Below are 10,641 nucleotides of genomic sequence, written 5' to 3'. Positions count from 1 at the left end.
TTGTGCCGTTACCAGGCGAACATGCTGGGGCTCGCCGGATGAAGGATGAGAGACTCGTGGAACAGAGTAGGGTAGCTCCATTCATTACAGCCAAGCCAGTGAATGTGTGATCATTCCGAGTGTTGTTGCAAGATTACAGTGGACGTGATCTTTTAGCATGTGCTTTTATGAAAAGTGGTAGCTCCACTGATACAGCAATCTACCTTATATAGAGCCTTCAGAAACTGAGTATGCAGCGTAGGACTGTTGGTGATAAATGTATCTGTGTGTGAGAAAGTGTGCACCACTACTTGTGTGAGGGCATGGTAGCTAACGTGTGTATGAGATCCTATATACCAGCACGTACCAAGAATGTGTGCGTAGTTTTAATTATGCTGCAACGTGTATTTAGCAGCACTGGTACTGTACGCTGGTTTTTCCCTGGTGTTTGCTGTTGCACACTGATTGCTAAGGGTGCATCAGTGATAAGCATTGAATACTCCATCCCTTCCCTCCCAGTGAATGAAATGAGAAAAGCCTTCTTCCTTTGCTTCAGGCAGCTGTCACCTTCTCTTTGTTGGTGGTCCCACGTGGCTCACTTAAGAAAAGAAGTGTAACCCATTTCTCACTCCGGGAACCTGATTTTTTGATCAACCGATCTGTTGAGAGTTAGCTCACACCTCCACCCCTGGATGTGTAAATGAGCTTAGTAAAGATCAGCAGAGCTGCCTCACTGACCACTCCAGACAGATGAATACTTCTTGTTTTATGCTCCTGGGATTTTGTGGTTGTTACACAGCATTGTTATGGCGATTGAGAACTAATACAGCTTGAAAACTGATTCCGAAAGAGGAACTCCCAATGCTGAACAACAGTAGAATTCCTGGAACAAGTGCATGGTGTCTCCAGGGAACTGCTAGGCAGTGGTAACATCCACGTGGGGGTATCCATTCCTGTGTTTATTGGGTATCCTTCCTCTGTTCCTACTGTACCTTGCACCACACACAAATGCTTGTATGCAGTTCCTGCTTCATTAGATCAAATGCTCTGCAAGGGCAGGAATCACATCTTTCATTTTTGCATCCCTAGAACCTAACACACAAATGGTATTAAGTGCTGGGAAAATAAGAATTCCATTAGAAGTCATAACTTGCATTGCATGCTTTTCGTAATTTGGGTCGATTCACAGGTGTTTGGTGCATAATATGGAATCTTAAAAAGTAATTAATGTGGTAACTTGATGAAATGATACATGCACACGTTCTGTCTTTCAAAAGGTGCAAAGGTAACTTCAGTGATAAGCGATTCTTTCTCACATGCCGTCTTCAAGCCCCCCACTCCCCTGGTAACGCAATTACTGGATTCTTAATCAATCAATTCTTCCAGAGAATGTGCAATTATTAAAATAAAGCTTTTGTCTAGGAAAGAAAGAGGATTTTCAACCATTGTATCTTTAAAAGTCTGCGCATTTTCTGATCTCCTTTCTTTTGGTGGGTTGGGCCTACTGGATGTAGCCCTTTGGCTCTTTGCTCGAATGCTGGAGTTTGTTCCTTTTTGATTCAGCAGTTTTCCTTCGGCCTTAAGGTTTGAACACTGCTGGAACTAACACGGCTGTTTACGTTTACTTCTTAGCTTGTAGACTTATTCTATCACATGAGATGTCAGCCCAGCTCCAAGAACCTTGTAATTACTTCGGAACCAGGCAGCAGGGGGAGCAGATAAACTCAAAACATTGAGTTCCCTAGGTGACAGAGAGCCAGGAGCTCTGAAGCCCTAAAAATCAAAAACAAAAACAAAACAAAAAAACTTTTAGTAGTGAGTGGGTACAATTTTTAATAAAAACTCTTAAAGGAGTCTTTACAAACCAGTATGTTGGTTCTGCTTTAGAACAATGCAAAGATTCGTAAACTCTGGCAAAACCATGTTGGCATAATCACACTGGCTGGAATAAAGCTGGCATTGTATCTTTTGAGGCATGTTTGGGGGGTTCTATGAAGTGGTTTAAACCAAAGCCACAAAAATGAGAAAAAATTTATTTTCAGATGAATTTTAGTAGACTGCCAATTCCTAGCATTTATGTGCTAAAGATGCAAACTTAAAAAAAAAATCTTGAAAAAAAATATCTTGACAATTAAGTGGTTTAAAAATATTCTTCTCCAAGATTCATGGAATTTCAGGTTCAACTAATTTTAACAAGTACAAAATATATCCTAGGTATCCTAATTCTGTGTTTGTATGGGTATTTTCTCACCCAGTGGAATGAATTATTCATTAAATATTATGTCACCATGATCAAAACAAAAAAAATGATGTATTTGTTTTAGATCTGCCTTTTCTGGTTTGGATAGTCTTGATTTGCATAATACGGTTGCCTGTAATCTCTCTGCAGAGGAAGGCTTTTGTATGTTTTACACCAGATTTAGCATGATTCATTGATATTCATGCGATGGTCACTCTCAGAGTAGAGAAACTACTGCAATGTGGCACGCCTAGGATGTTAGTTTTTGCTTTATGATGGACGGGCTGTTTCATCAAAACATCGTTTTAAACAGATGTGTTCTGGTGTTTACTGAGGGGAGAATTTAAGCCAGACTGATTAATTAGCAGTTAGGGAAGACATTTCCCTGCTCCTATCTGGGTAGTCTGGGGATTATGAAGCTGTCAGTAGGTTATACTCAGATGATGAAAAAAATGACAAAAAGCAAACAAAACCTCAGATCACAAGGTGAGTGTGTAAAATATGATGTTCTGACCACTCTATGTGGTTTTTATTGGGACTTGAGTTTTCTGGAGTGGGCTTGATAGGGCTAGCACAGGGGTCAGCAGACTTTTTCTGTAAAGGACCAGGTAGTAAATATTTTAGGCTTTTGGGGGCCATATAGCCCATCACAATGATGCAGTTCTGCATCAAACATTAAGCATTGAAACAATCATAGTATGTAAACGAATAAACATGGCTGTGTTTCAATAAAACTTTTCTGGGGATATTGAAATTCAAATTTCATGAATTTTTCCCATGTCAGGAAACATTATTGTTTTTGCAATTTTTTCCCCAGCCACTTAAAAATGCAGAAAATACTCCTTGTTTGCCCACTATTTATTTGGCCCGTGGACCATAGTTTGCTATCACTTAGACTAAAGCAAAGTGTCTCAAATCAGTTTTAGTCCTCTTCTTTCTTCCTCCCTCACTTCCTTCCTTCCTTCCATGGGATTAATTCTTTTTAAATTTTCATTTCTATAAATTTGTAAAATGAGGGATAATAGCTCCACTAACTCTTCATCAACTCACTCCACAGGTTTTTGTGATGGCTGTGCAAATCAAGAACAAGGATCTAGGATCTTCTAACTCCCCATTCAGTTTGAGGGACTTTGGACTCTTGACTCCCTGCACTCAATCTCAAGAGTGTTGGCAGGATTAAAAGAGGTAATGGATGTGGAAGTATTTTGAAGAATGGGAAGTGCCATGCTGATACAAGATATTGACTACATTATGACTTGTGTCAGGAATGCATTTGCCGAGGTTCCTGGGTGGCTCAGTCAGTTAAGCATCTGCCTTCAGCTCAGATCATAATTCCAGGGTCCTGGAATCAAGTCCCAAGTCGGGCTCCCTGCTCAACAGGGAGCCTGCTTCTCCCTCTCCCTCTGCTCCTTCCCCCAGCTTGTGCTCTCTCTCTGTCTCTGTCTGTCTGTCTCTCTCCAATAAATGAATAAAATCTTTAAAAAAGGAATGCATTTTACATTACATCAGTTACAAGTAGCTGAGAACTGAAATATCAATGGCTTAAACTATAAAGAAATTTATTGATCACGTACCTTATGTACAAGGTCCCAAGATTTCTGCAGTGGCTCCATGATGTCATTCAAGACCTAGTGTTTGCTCTCTGCATTCTGCTCTTATCCATGTACTGGCGATACCTCCTTTCACAGTGCAAGATGGATGTCACAATTCCAAAAGTCATGACATGGTGGTGTCCCAAATGAGAAGAAAGGGGTGGGGGAAATGGAGAGAAAAGGGCTCCTCTCGGAGCCCTCAATCATTTTATCAGAGAGGAAACTCTCCCCAGCACACCCCCAGCAGGCTTCTCTTCGCATCTCATTGAGTTGAACTGGTTCACATGACCGTCCTCGTCACATCATTGGCAAAGTGGAAGAGGGCTGTGCCTGGTGAGTAAACCGACCATGAGTCAGCCTTTGCAACTGGATATAATGCTGCCTAACAGTGAGGATTCTGCTGGCAAAGATGAGTGAGAGCAACTGCTGGGGTCGGCCACGTGATTTTCCTTTCCTCTTACCCGTGACTGGCTGGCATCAGGTTGGGGAACAGCTGATGAACTAATACCCTAAGGACATAGGGTAGGGATGAATCTTCCAGAAGCCAGGCAAGCTGTCTGCATAGGCGTGGACAAAGACCATAGTAGTTAGTGGGCGGGGTCCGGCTGTGAGTTGAGACTGCATGAGGGCAGAATCTCAACATGACCTGCACCAACCTGAGAAGGAAGCAGAAGGGAGGAACCCAGTGGTCATCTCCATGTGGCTCCTGGAACGTACTAGAGGGAACCAGCTTAATGCCCATATATTATTCTATTTTATGAGAAAATGAGCCATAGTCATTTTTCTGAGGAATCAGTTCTTGGTAAAATCTGGTACTGGAGGTATCTTTGTAGGTGTGTCTTGTTTTCAGGAAGCTTAGATTAAAAATCTGGACTCATAAAACAACAACTGGGGGTTAGAAATTTTCAAGTTTAAAATATTCTTCATTGTATAGAAGAAAATACTTTGGTGTCCTTCAAATTATTTCACTGATGGATTTCACACATAATTTGTGTGTGTGTGTGTCTGTTTATACACACAGACACACGTATATGTCTATTGCATTACGTTGACATAGGCAGATCTAGAAACTGATTAATTGAAAAAGCATGAGTAAAATAATCCTTTAGAATGAAATGTACACTAATATGAGCTAAATTAAGCATCTCAGGGTTTCAGGGTACCAAGCAAATGATGTTTTCCAAGGAATTAAAATTACCCACTCCAAAAAGAAAGCCTCACTGAAAATATACACTTTGTTCAGAGGTCAAATCTCATTACTGTGCAGATTCCCACATTATCTGGAAGGCTGAACCAAAGGTCCCACAGAACTCTAAGATTCCTTCATTGTGTGAGTACCATTTAACCTTGAAGGTTTCTGCTTTGCTTAAATACTGAGATTCTGTGGTTCCCATAGAAATGTCTTTATAATCAAGTTCCAAGCTCATGGCCCACTATCCACACATTCACCTCTTCATTCATCTCTTTGTTCATATATATGTGTCTGTCTATCATGTATCTATCATCTCTCTATATATATTTCATCTATCTATCCTTTGTCTATCTATAATCTATCTCTCTTAGCTCACATATTGTTCCTGCTCTCATGGAACTTACAACCTTGATGAGGAGATCAGCATTAAACATCTGCTTATATGGATGAATGTATAAATACACCCAGATTTGTGCTCTGAATAAAGGAACATGGCTCTGTGAAAGGACCATGCAGGAAGCTGCCACCCTTGACTGGGGCTCAGGGAAGCCTTCTTTGAGGAAGCAATGCTTGATCTGAGAACAACATGTGATTAGGATTTAGGAGAAAGGAGGTAGAGTGGGATGGAAAGAGCATTTATTTTTTTTTTTTTTATAAAACTGTATCATTCTTTATTTTGCATACTTTAATCTCAGAACAAAATAAAAAGAAAAAAAACACAATACACATCCAAACCCCTTGTCAAATATCAGAAGAGATAGGGCTTGAGGGCCTTCTTTCCTGCCTCAGAGACAGGAGGAAGAAAAAAAAAACAAACACTAGACATCAGCAGAGGGAACCAGGTGAACAGGGCCACTCCGGGCTGCTAGGGGGCCATGGGGACACTATACAGAGGGCTCAAGGTCTGCAGGTAGAACTAATGTACTTCTTCCATGCGAGAGGCATCCTCATCACCCTCAAGGGTGGGGGGGCGGATCTCATCAGGAACAGCAGCACTGGGTTCCTCTGCTGTCACTTCATCTTCATCAATGCCCAGGCCTAGCTTGATCATGCGGTAGATGCGGTTGGAGTGAGTCTGGGGATCCTCGAGTGAGAACCCAGAAGAGAGCAGAGCTGTTTCAAACAGCAGCACTACCAGGTCCTTGACAGCCTTGTCATTCTTGTCCGTCTCTGCCTTCTGCCGCAGTGTCTCCACAATGGGGTGGTCAGGGTTGATCTCCAGGTGCTTCTTGGCCATCATATAGCCCATTGTGGAGTTGTCCCGAAGGGCCTGGGCTTTCATGATCCGCTCCATGTTGGCCGTTCAGCCATAGGTGCTAGTCACAATGCAGCAGGGTGAAGACACTAGCCTGTTAGAGATGGTCACCTTCTTAACCTTCTTATCCAAGATTTCTTTCATGAGTTTGCAGAGGTTCTCGAACTTGGCCTTGCTCTCCTCCATTTTCTTCTTCTCCTCTTCATCTTCAGGCAGCTCCAGGCCCTCCTTGGTAACTGAGACCAGACTTTTCCCATCAAACTCCTTGAGTTGCTGCACACAGTACTTGTTAATAGGCTCCGTCATATACACTACCTCGAAGCCCCACTTTCGCACTTGCTCCACAAAAGCGGAGTTGGCAACCTGCTCTTTACATCACCAGTGATGTAATAGATGGACTTCTGGGTCTCCTTCATGCGTGACACATATTCTGAAAGAGAAGTCATCTCATCCCCAGACTGGGAGGTATGGTAACGCAGCAGCTCAGAAAGGCGGTGCCGGTTAGTAGAGTCCTCATGGATTCCAAGCTTTAGGTTTTTAGAGAACGCCTCATAGAATTTCTTATAGTTCTCCTTGTCTTCTGCCAATTCAGAGAACAGCTCAAGGCACTTCTTCACAATATTTTTGTGAATGACCTTCAAGATTTTGCTCTGCTGGAGCATTTCTCAGGAGATATTCAGGGGCAGATCCTCAGAGTCAACCACACCGTGGATGAAGTTGAGATACTCTGGTATCAATTCATCACAGCTGTCCATGATGAACACATGGCGAACATAGATTTTGATGTTGTTCTTTTTCTTCTTGTTCTCAAAGAGGTCAAAAGGAACCCGACGGGGGATGAAGAGCAATGCCCTGAATTCCAGCTGACCTTCTACAGAGAAGTGTTTGACTGCCAAGTGGTCTTCCCAGTCATTAGTAAGGCTCTTGTAAAACTCTCCATATTCCTCCTGAGTAATGTCATCAGGGTTTCTGGTCCAAATGGGCTTGGTCTTGTTCAGTTCTTCCTGATCAATGTATTTCTCTTTAAACTTCTTTGTTTTCTTCTTCTTGTCTTTCCCACTATCATCCTCCTCATCTGAGCCCACATCTTCAATCTTGGGCTTCTCCTCATCATCTTTATCTTCTTCCTCCTTCTCCCCTTTCTCCTCCTCTGCCTCATCATCACTGATTTCTTTCTCTCGTTCCTTCTCCAAATAAAGGGTGATGGGGTAACCTATGAACTGCAAGTGCTTCTTCACCACTTCTTTGACATGTCTCTCCTCTAAATATTCTGTCTGGTCTTCTTTAAGATGGAGAATCACTTTGGTACCCTGGCCAATGGGCTCACCATGGTCTGCACGCACAGTGAAGGAGCCCCCAGCAGAAGACTCCCAGGCATACTGCTCATCATCATTGTGCTTTGTGATAACCACCACCTTCTCTGCCACCAGGCAGGCAGAATAAAAGCCAAAGCCAAATTGTCCAATCATGGAGATGTCTGCACCAGCCTGAAGAGCCTCCATGAATGCTTTAGTTCTGGACTTGGCAATTGTCCCCAAATTATTTATGAGATCGGCTTTGGTCATGCCAATGCCTGTGTCCACCAGAGTCAGGTTGCGCTCCTGGGGGTTGGGGATGATGTCAATTTTCAGCTCTTTACCGCTGTCCAACTTGGAAGGGTCTGTCAGGCTCTCATAACGAATCTTGTCCAAGGCATCAGACGCATTACTGATCAACTCCCGAAGGAAAATTTCCTTGTTAGAATAGAAAGTATTGATGATGAGGGACATAAGTTGGGCAATTTCTGCCTGGAAGGCAAAAGTCTCCACCTCCTCCTCTCCATGGTGCACTTCCTCAGGCATCTTAAAAGAGAAGAACTGCAAGCACTACAGACCACAGTGGGTAGGGACTGCGTCCGGCAGCGACTCCACCATGAGACCTCACGGGGGTGACTCAAGAGTGGAAAGAGCATTTTTAACAGAGGTACAGTACGTGTTCACCTGTCTGTCCACCCATCCATCCATCCATCCATCCATCCATCCTGTTTGATGATGACAGGACCGTACTAAGCGATCATGGAGGTGCAATCCAGAAGAAGCTCTCTGTTTTCTGAGTCTGTAAGTCCATTTAGGGAGACAAGAGAAGCACGTTTTAAAAAAATCCTCAAAAAATGTTTGGTTATTTTAAGAAAACATAGATGTGAGGTAATTTTAATGCTTATTATTGCTCTTACTGGGATGGAATTTGCCTGAGTGAACACCCAGACACAGCCCTCCTGGGTATCAACCCCACTCTCACTTTTTTTGCCCGTGGAGGTATAGAGGACAAGACCCACTGCCAGCAGCCCAGCTACACTTCCGCGGAAACTAAAGTAAATCCTGCATTAACAGAGGAATTTAATCTTACAATGAATTCCTTTCTTTTCTAGTGCTTTTAGAATTGAGCACAACCCAAAATTCAATATTTTAAAAAATGAGAATTACATTGGTATTGTTCTACATAAAGAAATTTCACCATCTCGCTGTGACCCTCCAGAATACAGTTGCTCATACTGCAATCCAGTAGTTTGCGGGCTCAATTTTAGTGATTAGCAAATTAGCCATTTACAGCTGTTGTAAATGTTCCATTGGGTTCACAGAATCTTGGTGTTAAATTTATACCTGGAATGAGCTTAGAGATCCAATATAATTCTCATTTTATGGGAGAAGAAATTGAAAACCAGATAGGTTAAGTGATTTTTTTTCCAAGCAACTTAAAAATTTATGCCCAACTCACCCCACAGGCTTTAGTGACGGCTGTGCAAGTTGAGAACAACCCATATCTAGATCTGCTAACTTGGCTCAGGGTGAGCGGCTTTGGAGCCTGACTGTGCACTCAACTCCTTGCTATTTGCTAGCCTTGTAACCTTGGAAACTTGTTTCACTTCCCAAGGTATCCCTTTCTTCATCTATAAGAGGGGTTACTACTTGTGCCCACCTCACTGCATTGTTGAAAAGGTGCAAATGCTCTACAAGAGTCAGACCTGCAGTAAATGCTCAGTAAATGTTTTGCCACATGTCTTGCTTTGACCAACAGAAGGAGGACAGAGGTGCCATGTGTCAGTTCTAGGTGGAACTTCAAGAGGCATGGCAAGTGTCCTCTGCTTTCTTGTGACCCAGGTTGACCATGAGAAAACCATAAGGAAGTCCATCATCCCACAGAAAGGAGCTGGATGGAACAAACGTGAAATATTATGATGAAGGTCACTATGAACATTCTTGTGTAGGTCTTTCTGTGGGTATATGCATGTATTTGTTTTAAGTATATATACCTAGGAGTGTAATTAATTAAAAGCAGCTGAACCATTTTCTAGAGTGGCTGTAACATTTTACACCAGCAGTGATGGAGGGTTCCCATTCATCTACATCCTCTCTAACACTTGACACTGTCAGTCTTAGATCAAATCCATTTTGCTGGTGTGTGGTTGTTGGTAGCCTACGGAGTTGCAAAAAAGTTTCATGCTTGTTCAAGAACTTCTAATACTAACTTCTAGGTCCTCTGTTTTGTCCTCAAGGATGGAGCACAAGAAATTAGATGAAACCCAGACCCAGACTTGCCACTCAGCCTTGCTCATCAATGCTACCAACTGGGAACTGGCCAAACCAAGTACCTTGTACTCCAGGAACACCCAGCCAATGGGGTAGTTGGAGAACCTTCTAGGTGGCCACACTGCTTAGATGCCAAAGCTACTTTTCCTGTGTGGGAAATGTCTGTGAGTGTGAGGTAGAGGTACTAAAGTTCTCTTCTACACATTCCGTGTATTTAATGAACAGCAAACATCCTTCAGGGGGACTAAAACCCACACTATTTTTGTGTAGCTCACAGAGGAGTGACCTCAGGACTTTGCCAGGGATGGAGCCCAGGATGTTGACCGCAGCGAGCCTCGTCCATACCCCTCTCCCTCTGTGCTCCTTCTACTTCAACTTTTTGTTTCCTCTTTCTCCCTTTCTTCCCTCTTTCTCTCCTTCTTTCCCCCGCTCACTCTAACTTTTCTCCTTGCCCTGCTTGTTTTTCTCCTTCATCAAATGAACAAGCATTGAACAAAACATCGGGACACAGATCTGAAAAGCTCAAACTCTTGAAATATCATGTATATTCCCCCGTCCCTTCTGAATTTAAGATAGGCCTTATTTATTTAATATATAATTTTAATGTGTGTATTATCAAGTTCTGTGTTGTCCTGTTATCATTACCTCATGTAGGTATTTCATATTTCTAGATCACACTCATAACTGTGACTCTGAATGTCAGAATGTCCATTGTGTGGACACCAGCCTGCTGAGCCATTTCTTCTAATAGCTATCCATTCTTCTAGCTTATGGATGCAGCAGAATTTATTTGACTAATACTCTCTTTAAAAAAAATT

The 10,641-nt window shown here is 42.5% G+C and overlaps 1 pseudogene; it reads right to left on the bottom strand.

Annotated features, from left to right (window-relative positions):
• Positions 1–5,682: 5,682 nt before the first annotated feature.
• On the bottom strand, positions 5,683–8,173 carry LOC123938835 (annotated as a pseudogene).
• Between the last annotated feature and the right edge of the window lie 2,468 nt (positions 8,174–10,641).

Source organism: Meles meles, chromosome 3 (assembly GCF_922984935.1).
Source record: "Meles meles chromosome 3, mMelMel3.1 paternal haplotype, whole genome shotgun sequence".
Taxonomy (NCBI): Eukaryota; Metazoa; Chordata; class Mammalia; order Carnivora; family Mustelidae; genus Meles; species Meles meles.
The sequence above is the reverse complement of the archived record's forward strand: the minus strand, read 5'-3'. Positions and strand labels throughout refer to the sequence as shown.